Here is a 13,438-nt window from a genome sequence, read left to right on the forward strand (position 1 = left end):
TTTTAAGACAATCTTTCAATGTTTGTTAACATGGATCCAAATGAATTTTACATGATTTCATAGTCAATTTCTGAACTGATTTATAAGTACACCCCACCCGGCTCAACATGAAATTAAATAGATCTTCTTTTTGAAATAAGAAAAAAATTACATAATATAATAATCTTTTATTCGTAAGCAATACAACTTATAGAATATAAATATTATAAATTTTAAATTGGACCCTCTTCCGCCAGTGTACTACACAGTTCGATTCCAAAACATACCGGTATCGTCTTTTATAAAGGTGATCAGAGGCGGATTTAGGGGGGGGGGGGGGTTGCAGGCCCCCCTTTTTGCGAAAAAAATTGGTTGGAATCACTGAAGCGTGACGGGCCCCCTCTTAGGCAGCAAGTGGGCCCCCACTTGTGAAAATTTCTAGATCCGCCAGTGGTGATAAAACATTCACACCTTGCGGTTTCGTTCAAAAGCTTTTTGAATGTGAATTTATTTTTACTGATGACAAAATGGAAGTCAAGTTCAATACTGGCGATTTTCACGTTCTCTCTTTTTTTGACAGCTCTTGTTAATATTTCAACTAAAATTCCGGCCGAATAGTCTTTTTCTACTGAAGCAGCAAAGGATTGGTCTTAAATTGGTTTTTTTTTCACTTTTATATCCCATGTTTACTTCAACGAGAATCATATTCATTGTTTGTACAAATGTATTACATTCCTGCCTCACTCGGGAAAATTAAATCATTGTCTTGTCTCACAATTTAAAACTTACAGCTTTAGACTTTATATAATATATACACAAGAAACTGATATCCTCAAATTTTGAAAGTATACAAAAACGTTATCAATTTATTAATACTTGATAAATGTTCAGTGGCAAATATTTCATTCTGTGACAACTGATACAGAAATATCGGAAGCTGTTGGGGGATTGTTTCAGTGTATCTGAAGGATGAGTTTGATTAGATATGTTAATAAGTCAGACACATGGTATATATAATTTGTAATAAAGATATAATGATTGACAGCTTGAACTCCTATTAGATATTGATTACGTTACCTCTTTTATCCAATGAGTTGAAAGCTCGCGCAAGTCAGATTTGCGCCCCAAGTATGATCGTTATAATTATGCTTGAATGTTATTACAAAAAAAATGTGAACGTGCACTGTTAGTTTTAACAACTGGATTTTTTCCCCTGAAATATTTCTTTATTTACTTTAAACATATTTTATTTCAAAAAATCATGTACATGACATACACATATAAATACAGTGATACAATATTACAAAGGGATTCGGAAACAAGGTTTCCCTTATATTAATCCGTCTCCCTGTAGAAAAAAGATAAAGGGAAATAACTGCAAATAAAAAAGTTGATTTTTTTTTCGTCAGATCTTTCCTATATATATATGTACCGGCGGCGGAGTGTGTTTACAGGACTTTGTCAAGACTGTCTCACCCGATTACGATCCGAATCATTCACGAAGGAAGCTATAAGCCAAAACGCTTCGAATCTACCAAAAATTGTTGCACTTGTTTAAACACGAGTAGATTTTCCTCTTGATTGAGGTTATTGCAGCCAAATAGAAGTGTTTCTATATTGTATGGGAACGGAATTTTTCCTATCGTACGTTTTCGGACAAGGGAGTAATTATTACACTCGAGAAGAAAATGCTTACTGCTCTCGATTCTACCACAGGTACAGTTTTTACTTTCTACAAGATTTCTCTTAAATAAATGTTCGTTCAGATTACTACAATCCAACCGAAGTCTGGCATGAAGTATTTGTCCTTTCCTGTCTCCATAAAAATAATAATTTGGTATTTTACTTACATTTTGATTAAGGTAACGTTTAAGTGTAAACTTAGATGGACTTAGTCTGATATCGTCCGGAACAGCATTCCAGGATTGAATAACTGAGGGAAGAAAAGATTTCTGGTAAAATGCAGTTCTACACTTTATATGTTGCGTGTCATTCGTTCGTCTTGTGTCATAATTATGAATATAATTAAACAATTGTTGAGGGATAATATCGCTTAAATAATCAGGGGTTTTGTTATGAAACATTTCATCATTTCATGAAATTTTATAATTTTGTGTTTTTTACGTCTTTCTGATAGTAACTCCCATCCTGTTTCGTCGTATAATTTATTTATGGACGATAACTTAGTACCACCAGTTACTATCCTAGCCGCTTCAAGTTGCATGTTTTCTAGTTTATCACTTAAATAGTCTGGAATGTTGTCCCAAATGATATCTGTATATTCAAATAGAATCATATTCAAAACAGTGTAGCTGTGGCCATTGATTGACAACCTGAAATTATCCCATTGACTGGGGCAGATTATGTGAACGTTTGTCTGTAACAACCGCTGCTCACTATGTACTTGTTAAAGGCACTTAAACTGTGGGGTCACAAAAGGTTCCCAACACCTAAATAAAGAAATTAGAAAAACTTACCAGGAATAACACGATGTTTTGATTTATATCAATAGTATAAATCAAAACATAAAGTTATTCCTGATTAATTTTTCGAACTATTTTAATATTAAAGGCGTTAAGAACCTTTGGTGACCCCACAGTTTAAATTCTATAATAAGTAAGTAGTGAGCAGTTGTCGTTACAGACACACGTTCGCCTAATCTGCCCTAGTCAATGGGATCATTTAAGGTTGTCAATCAATGGCCACAGCTACACTGTTTTGAATATGATTCTAAAGGTCGGATAAAACTTAAATATATAGTTTGTAAATACTTTCTTTTCAATTTGAATTTCAAGGCACGAAATAAATTTAATCTAGGTGTTATCTTTTCAATTATTTTTATTGACATGAGAATGCCATGAACCATCCTCATGAAAAATTAAACCAAGGTGTTTATGGCTTTCTACTTCTGAAATCATATCATCATTCATATAAAGAGGTGGATGATGAGGTTTTACTGATTTCTTGGAAATTGTCATAGCTTCAGTCTTTTTTGCATTAAAATTTACTAGCCATTGGACTGACCAATTGTTGATAGTCTCTATATCAGAATTAGGTTTACTCGCTGCTGCATATTCATCTTCAACTACTATGAAAAGGGAAGTATCGTCAGCAAATAGTTTTATATTACAGTCTATGTCGTTTACAATGTCATTTATATATACTAAAAAAAGTAAGGGGCCTAATATTAATCCTTGAGGGACGCCAGCATTTGCACCAAAAGTATCCTAGGATTGACCTGAAATAACAACTTTTTGTTTTCGATTTGATAAATAGCTCATAAACCACTTTAATAGGTTTCCTCTTATACCAATATTTTTAAGTTTATAAATTAGACCTTCATGCCAGACTCGATCGAAAGCACGACTTATATCAAAAAAGACAACACGAATCTCCTTTCCTGCGTCAAGAGCTTTGCCAAATAAATCTGTTATGTGTAAGAGTTGGTTAATTGTAGAATCTCCAGGCATGGAACCTGACTGGGCACTTGTTATTATATTATGTTTTCTTAAAAAGTTAAAGAAATGTTTAAAAACACAACGTTCCATACTCTTACCAATGATCGACAAAAGTGATATCGGTCTATAGTTTGACACCAGTTCTCTATCACCACTTTTGAAAACTGGTATAACGCTTGCTAATTTCCAGGTTTCTGGATACACAGCTTCACGTATAGATTTATTGAAAAGCTGAGCCAGGGGCTTACTTAACTCTGGAGCAGCATACTTCAGAAGCCTACCGCTAATTTCATCAGGGCCCGTCGCTTTAGTGACATCTAACAAAGACAAGTGATCAAACACTTCCTCTTCGGTTATTATAATATTGTTTATAATTGGTATATCATCGGACATGGGGGTATTAGGAAAAGACGCTGTAAAATCATCCACGTTAGATTGCTTACAAAAAAAGAGATTAAATGCGTTTGATTTTTCATTATCGTCTTCTATATATTCATTATTTACTAACAAAGGGGGATAATTTGACGCTTTCGAAGGCTGTCCAGATAAATTTCTTAAAAGCTTCCACCAATTCTTAACATTGGTTTCTGGATTCTCTAATATATTTATTTGTTTGTTGAAAAAGTCAAGTTTAGCTGTTTTTATAAAATTTATGCATTGATTCCTAACATACCGAAATTGTCGCCAAGAATCAGCAGTATTTTTCTTTTTTGCCATTTTATGAAGTCTTTTTCGGCGCCGAATTAGTTTTTTATGACCAGTTAGCCATGGCGGGTCTTGAGATCTAAACTTGACAAATTTACAAGGTATATGTTTTGCAGCTATTTTTAATATAGTTTCTGTAATTTTTGTCGCGGCAACATTTACGTCATTATTATTAATAATATTATCCCAATTTACTTCACTTAGATCAAATTTATAATTAGTAAGGTCTGCGTGATCATATAGGTCCCAAATCTTCCTACTAAAAACTTTATTTGGTGTTTTTTGAATGTTTATTATGCCACTCACAGGACAGTGATATCGTACATTAGCTTCCAAAATATTATCACCGACTTCAGTATATAAAAGTATGTCAGGGTCGCTTACTAAAATTAAATCCAGTAAAGATGAACTGGTCTCGCAAAAAAATGTCGGCTGATCAATTGCTTGATTCAGGCCGTTTTGCAAAATAATATTTGTAAGTTTTGTGTTTCGATAATTCAACAAATTTTCGTTGAAATCGCCCGTTACTACTATTTTATCAATACCCGAATTGAAAGCATTTTCTATGGACAAATTCATATGATCCCAGTATTGCGCATTAGAATCAGGGGGTCTGTAAAATACTCCAAACAGACATTTACATTTTTGTGCGTTAATTTCTATCCAAAGACACTCAAGATTTTGTATTTCAAGATCATGACGTCGTTTACTTGGTATATTATCTTTTACATAAACTAAGACCCCACCACCGATTCTGTCTCCATTCCGATCCTTTCAATATGGAGTTTTAAAATTATCTAATTTTAATTGGCTATCAGCTATATCGGACTTAAGCCATGTTTCGGTAAGTAAGATTATGTCCCTGTCCCCCAGCTCAGCTTCAACTATTGATTTTTTAGGGAGCAGACTTTGTATATTTAGGCATGAAAAAGTCAAAAGATCTTTATAACGATAAAAATCTAACATATGGGCGTTTTTCAATAAAAGCGTATCTTTCAGACCTAAAAATAATGGAAAATCAACTAGACTAAGTCTAAAATTTTATTTCAAGAGTTATTTTGAATACCTCTATTATAGACCTGTTTGTAAACAAAAAGTGCAACCTTAAATATTCTTTAAAATGATATTATTTTCATAATTTGTGTACTGTTTCGTAGGAGACAAAAACGAAACTTCTTTTAAACACACATTTTTTTGCAATTTTTTAATGTTTCCTATAGACATTCCAGTTTGTTTACTTTAAATACTAGAAAAATCTCATTTTTTTCTGAATTGGAAAACCATTTTTATCGATTAAGATTAGACAGTACTTCACATATAAAGGTACAACTCATGTTATGTAGTGGACATTTTGATGCGTTTCGTAGTGGACAAAACCGTTTCGTAGTGGACAAAAAGTTTCGTAGTTGACATCAACCCTATTATATGTTAATAAAAACATAATAAAAATTACATGAAACTAACCCTTGTTATTTGTTTTGCACGAATATAATTGAAAAAAGATTTTAAAAAGACTGCATGGTAGTGGTAGTGTCCACTACGAAACGGTTTTCTCCCAAACTTGCTTCGTAGGGGACCGTTTCGTAGGGGACGTATTCGCATGTTTTATTTTTTTCCCCACAATCCCTTTATTGCAATAGTAACAAGACTGATTGTATTCATCAAAGCATTTATTAAGCTGTACACTGATATTTTTTTCATCATTTTAAAACCAGATACTGATGGAGATTTGACCCGTTTCGTAGTGGACATTAACAAAAATACGGTATCACTCTGGTCCATTTGATGTGCTTAATTTTTCTTACCAGCAATTTAATTGCCGTTATAAAAGCATCACTTCTTTTGTAAGACCCTAATGTTTATATCTCTTGCAAACAAAAATTACATTGATTTTATAAAACTGTTTATTGGCAAATTTTAATGACTTCGTTTCGAAGTGGACATTTGGTGAGGGACATACCTTCTGAAATTAAAAATGCTATATTGAAAGCTGTTTATTAAAATATGTTGGCTCTGAACATACTTTTGAATTATTAAAGAACTTATGTAAAGTAAAAATAACATTTATTTCTTCATTTTTTTACGATATTTTAGAGTATGAATGTTGAACAGACGGTCTAGGGACATGCCATTTTGGTTGTTTTGGACCATTCAGGAGTCAATATCTTATCAATCCCTCTAAAAATAAACTGTTTCTTTGCTTAAACATGTTAAATCTAATTCAATGTACTGACTGCACAAAAAATTACTTGCAAAGATCAAACATATTTTTTTTAAAGTGGCTGGGACAAGAAAATACGTTTTTATTGAAAAACGCCCATATCAGTTGAACTGTCATTATGCAGGCAGTTATCTGGTGAGTCGGACGTTGGCCCCGGATTTAGTTCGATATCCCCTGCCGTATAAATTATAAGAAAAATATATAAAAATAACTGACAAATCGATAAACAAATGTCAATTGTATTTTCATATCTACCCATCAAAGGAGTTGCTCTTTTTGTTTCTAAAACCCATCTTGTACTTTTTAAATACGAATTCAAACTTGATAGCAAACATGTAGAACAACTTTGAGTTTTTAAATTTGTTTTTAATTCGAAGTATAAATATATTGTGAGAGCCTTTGTGCCAATTTGAGCAAGCAGATTAACTCATTTAACGGTATGTAAATCGATCGAGTGAGACAGTCGAGTAGACCTGACATAGTGTAGCCCAACACGTGCCCTATATGTATTTAGGTCACTTCCCATTGTTTACATTCAGTGTAGACGAATATATTACAAAACAGAACACATGTTGGGAGCACTACAATAATAATAATATTAGTGGTAAGAAAATGATAGGTATAACACTGATTCACACATCCGACGCCGGGACAACAAAAAGGAAGCAAATAAACAGTAAGTAACAAAAATGTAATTATATAAACAAGTTTTAGCATTTTCTTTGGGAGTTTTACCCATGACAGGAAAATAAATTGTACACAAATCACAATGCACGATAGAGAAATATTAATGCACATTTTAATTTCAATTGGAAGTATCCAAAGGAAGAGTAACCCTTTGTTCATTTATATCTGAATTCATAAAGTGATTATCGTTTAGAAAAGACAGTCTCAATTAGTCACACACCTTCAAAAAAAGAAGAGGGGGGAGGGGGGTTTACAAAAGGAAAAAAAAATAATAATACCAGTTCACCTCTACATGCACGCTCAACTCGTTCTCAAAGAATCACTGCATCACTTAATATTATAAAGTGGGGAAATCATTGGTTTGATTTGAAATTTTTTTGTATGCATCTCCGTTCGCCAGTCTACATATTACTGCCAAAAATAAAATAAGCTCACCCACACATCGACACACATTGTATAAACACATTCATTTCCAATTCAATATGTAAAGGTAAATATAGAATGATTAATACAAAAATATGATGTAGCAAATAACATAATAAAAAAACCCAACAAAACAACAAAAATACAAAGTAAATTAAGACAAAGTCAATCTGAACATGGTTAATTTTATTAGCGTCCACCGTTTCCAACATCTCCGTTAAGGACAGACATTGCACCATCATCATGTGTTAATAATCGTTCTCTAGTAGCACCTGTGGTTTCATCTGGTTGTTCGGACCATTCGGTTGGGGGTTCAATTTCAAGCTCATTTAACATTGCAATGAAATCATCATTATTTCGTACTATGTGTTTGTCTTCTTTGTTGTCTACACTATATATTTTGCCGTCGACCACCCATGTTGATTTGAGCTTCTTGTTTCGTACCAGAAATCTTGCATAATATGCAAGTTTACTTCTTAGTCTTGTTAATTCTTGGTTGATTGAGATATTAGCAAGTTGAGGGTTTTTTTTTGTTAAATTTGCTCAAACGCAGTAGAGATTCCTTAACTGCATGACTGGCTAAACGTATAATGATTGGGCGAGGACGATCAGAATGTTGCTTCCCAGTGCGGTGACTTATTACTATGTCACTCTGCGACATTTGGACATGCATTTGGCTTGCGATTTTGAGTATTTTGTTGTCAGTGTTTTCACCATAAGAGAAAGGAACCCCTGTAAAACGGACCATATACTTCCTACTATGCTGCTCTAGGTCATCGCATTTATTTTTAAGATATTTTATTTCTGCCTTTAAATTGTTGCTGACTTCAGAACTTTCATGAACAGTAATAATATCCTGAAAACTTTCCATTTTTTTGTCAAGATCATCATATTTGATTTTTAACTCTTTTAACTCGCGTAGAACAGGCTTTTGTTTTCATCAATAAGGTTATGTAAGTCACCAATAAGAAATTCTTTCACGGTTTGTGCTATTCTTACAATGTCTTCCTGACTAATGCTTACTACAGGTGCCGCTGTGGAATTACTCATGCTAGTTTCAAATAAATGTTCATCAGATGAAGAGTGTGATATATCCACAGAGTCTGTATCAAACATTTTTTGCTTTTTATCTGTTTCTAGATTTTGGGGGGATGGTTGAGAAGATGGGCGACGTAGCTTTGCTTTTTAAATTCACTGTTTGTGGTATTAGATTTCTGCATCAAGGATTAAGGATCCGTTTTGCATAGTTAAATACACAGACGATCGAATAAGTTGCTGGCATTAATAAAATAATAGTTCTTGTAGAACAATGGTCACGTTGGCATTCGGTCCACTCGACTGAGTATCAGGTGTGCATTATGTTTTAACAAATTATATGTCTTTTGAAAGTCTCAAATTATATAGTTTATACAGTTTGTTTGTGCATGACTTACTAATTCTTTCCTGTCATTGGATAATTCAAAACAAAATTGCTTATTCACATTACTTTACTGAAGATTCGACCTGATATATAAACACGTCTTTCCCATCCAAGCATGCGCAGAAAAATGAAACTGAAAGAAGAAACTTTAAGTATTTTTTCCAAACTATTCCTATTTAAGGTAAACAAAAAAAAAGTTTTCTTGAGATGTGGTACAAATGATTTATTGCTTTTTTTCATAAAATGAAAACAAATAAATGTTCATGACCTTTTACGTTTTTCAATTTTATCAATATCTGACAAGCAAACATCTTTCAAAAAAATGGGGTGGAGCTTAATCAATGAAATAAAATGAAAATGAATATGTTGTACCATAGCTATAAACTTCGCCTCCTTGCAATGCCTTTTGATTCTAGTTGAGTTGCATATCTTATTATCAATGTATCATTGTACAACACCAAATTGCAGACAATAAATTTACAATGGTTTTCCAAATAATTTCATTAATACATCAAAAGAAAAATGCAATTTATAAGGCACAAAACAAATATTCCGCCTGAATTTATGACAAATGTCAATTTCAAAGTATTGTCACTTGCTAAACTAAATTGATTTTCCAGTGAACTCTTGAAAGTTGTCCATTTTAATCATTTCGTTTTTCAATGATCCGCATGATCTTAATCGATTAAATGGAAATTAAGTGTTTATGCGACACAATAATTGACAAACGTGGATTGACCAATAGCCACGTTTTAATGTTAGAAAGTACTATAAAAATGATGAAGCAAAACTCCTACCTATTTAACTAAAAGACAAACAATTTTCAGTACTTCTTGAAGTTTCTTTCCTTTTTGATTTTACTCAATGTATTTAAATAGATCTTTTTGAAAGTTAATCTTATAGCCAGATGACCAGAATATGCTAGTCAGCGACGTTTTCGGTGGAAAGCTATCCAATGTGCACTGTTTTGTGACGACGTTTTCGGTGGAAAGCTATCCCATGTGCACTGTTTTGTGACGACGTTTTCGGTGGAAAGCTATCCCATGTGCACTGTTTTGGTCACAAAACACTACATAGAAAACTGAAGAATTTCAAGCATCACGAATACCACAAAATAAGGAAGTATTTCTTACGGATCTCATGTCAGTATTGGTTGTTCCAATGAAATCTGGCAACCAAAAATGAAATTAATATCCATACGATTGAGACAGAGGGCAGACAATATTGAACAATAAGTATATTTAAACAAAACGCCTTTGACTAACAGGTCGAACAACTGATGATCTTTAACCCTGCTGACTGCCATTGGCGATTGCCAAATAAAATTGATCACATTCAAGATGTAACAAGCTTAATACTAAACAGAAAACAATTAACTTATGGCCACGATGTTATGCCACAAACATAAGGTGTTAATACTTTTTTGTACACCAGATCCGGATTTCGACAATAAATGTCTCTTCAGTGATGTTAGGGATCGAAATGGTATTTGGAAGGCCATACAAAAATGTACCCTCATTTTTAGATAGACTCTGGAGGGAAAATATGATACAAGCCCAAACGAAAAAATATAAACGAGTCTAAATTGAAAACTACGTTCAAATCTATGATTGCGTTGGATAAAAACCGCAATTTTTATACGTGTGCATGTAAAACAAATTCCGTTGTAGAAGGGTCTAAATACAGCACAAACAACATTTTCCAAAAGACCAAAAAGTGAAGAAGTATATTTAAACAAAACGCATTTGACTAACAGGTCGAACAACTGATGTTCTTTAACCCTGTTGACTGCCATTGGCGATTGCCAATTAAAATTGATCACAAGATGTAACAAAATGGATCTTAATATAAATTTAATACTAAACAGAAAACAATTAACTTATGGCCACGATGTTATGCCACAAACATAAGGTGTTAAATTTTTTTGTACACCAGATCCGGATTTCGACAATAAATGTCTCTTCAGTGATGTTAGGGATCGCAACGGTATTTGGAAGGCCATGTAAAATGTACCCTCATTTTTAGATAGACTCTTGAATTTTAAGAGTCAATATAGGATGAACGGATCATATAAACCCGTTGATATTTCAAGTCAATGCACTATTATTGTCTTTATACTGCAATCTAAAAAAAAAACATTTTCAATTGTTGTTTAAGGTGTAAATTTCACCATTGATTTAAATATTGGGAAACTTCCCCATTTTATAAAAAGGCCTCATATCATGCAGGCGGAGAAATATACAACACGATGAAATGTACAATTTTACCTGGTGAAATTCGCAATCGATGTGAACGAATTTGTTTAAGAATGAACTAAAATATCAACAATAAGCATAAATATAATGATTTATAGTATGCAGACCAAACATATTAAAAGGTGAAATATGTTTTTTTATTATAAAAATTGCAAAAGAAATAAGTTTGAGTCGTTGTATTATACATTGAAAACAAGAACAGGTTGAATAGGTCGTATGAATAATTAATTATAATCTCGGCAATTTCTATTTAAATATTCATGAGGAAAAGGGATATCATGTCAGTGACTCTATATGACATAGACAATGTTTAGTGTCTTTAAATATCAGCTGTATTTGTACGAGGCTAGGAAACAAGGTGTATGCGAGCTTTTAGCGAACTATTACACCTGTTTCGAGCCGAGTACAAATACAGCTGATATTTTTAAAAGACACTAAACAGTTATTGTCTTTATCCTGCAATTAATTCTGTATATTATTTATGTTTTGAAAGACACAAAAACACATTGGTGTGATTCTCATTTTCAAGCTTTTGAAGTTTTATCATTTCATAATCACTATTTTGATTTTGGTCAAACAGTGTTTCCATTTAATAACTGTAATAACTTGAAATCTTTTACTCGATTATCTCATCGAAAATTCTTCTACATTTTTCAATCGATTTTGTTTTACAAGATTTTTGAAACATGAAACCATGTTAACATATTTTATATATTAAATGTGGTTGTCATTTTCAGAATAAAAACATTTCGAAATAAGATGGTCACTTGACAATACATTCTTCATATATGGAGTCATACCAATATACTATAAATAAACTCATCATAGATACCAGGATTAAATTTTGTATTTACGCCAGTAGTCCGGCGGCTACAAGCATATTTCAGACGAATTGTGCACATATCCTGCTACAAGCATGAAATTTGGCATAGACCTTCCTCAACTATTACTTTTTTGTTTCAGATAGGGAGGCATTTGAAAAAAATGTCCCACTTCCGGTTAAATCCAAAATGGCGGACGTCATACTTGAATCAGCCTAATATCGAAGGCTGGTATTTGAAAAGGTGTTATTATCATGCTATTAGCATAATATTTGGTACAAACCTTTGTTATGTACTATTTTTGGATATATTTAACAAATTAGATGTCGTCAAAAATTTACTTCCGGTTAAAATCCAACATGGCGGTATTGTACTTAAATAAGCTTATTTTTTAGGAAGGGTAATTGAAATGTGTTTTAACGTATTGCTACTATCATTACATTGTGCAGGAACCTTTCTTTGGTGCTTCTGATGGATACAATGTATAAGATATATGTCTTAAAACCCCTTACTTCCGGTAATATCCAAAATGGCGGACATAGAAATATCAATTTATTATTCAAATATTCACCTTTTTTTAAAATGTAAAGAAAATGATTTTTTTTTGTGTTGGTCATTAAACTTTTGGCTTTAAGTTATCCTCAAAACCACTTATTCTATCATATTGTAAATGTTTAAATATAAAGTTGACACTTCCGGTAAAAATATGACGTAAATTTCAAAGATGAGTCCTCACTCCATTTCTTCGAAGTAGAGTTTTTGATAGATTGATCTAAACAAAATAAAATCACTATAGTACTAAAACATATTTAAATTACTACAATTTTCGGCCAAAAATAACGATCACCACGACATGCACACATCGCAGTGCACGGGATAACCGATTTCCACATTAAAAATGACCGCGGCTTCCTTTCTTACATCTACAATGTACAAGCTTTTGACAAAATGATGAGGCCTCAAAAAGAGTTTTTTTTTAATTTATCCTCTTTGTCCACGCCTGGAGTGGGTAGCATAAGAGCCAATCCCAAGCTCGTCTCCCTAAACACCTTCCTTAGTATATTGCATGATTTACATGCTGGAAAAAACTAGACCAAGTTGAGGGAATAGCCTCAAAAAGCCTTCCCTTTTGCGCAAATAGTTATTTCTTGCTTCGTTAACCATGTTATACCCATTTGTTAAGTTTGTGCGATCTTACAGTAAAACCCCGGTGATTTAGTCTGATCAATCATCATTCTTTATGTTAAAGTCACATCTTCGAATGCAATCAATGTCTCCCACATAGTCTTTTTACCCTTTCAAGCAAAGAGAGAACCATATCACAACAGGTAAAGGCATGGATAACAATAAGTGTGTCAGATCACTCATTGTCTAGTGCATTTGAAAGGCCATTGATATATATTAATCCAAAGTCTTTTGCCTTCCCAAACACAATCCATAGTTCGTCTACCTCTATGTCACGGAATAGC

The sequence above is a fragment of the Mytilus edulis genome, chromosome 4 (assembly GCF_963676685.1).
Source record: "Mytilus edulis chromosome 4, xbMytEdul2.2, whole genome shotgun sequence".
NCBI lineage: Eukaryota > Metazoa > Mollusca > Bivalvia > Mytilida > Mytilidae > Mytilus > Mytilus edulis.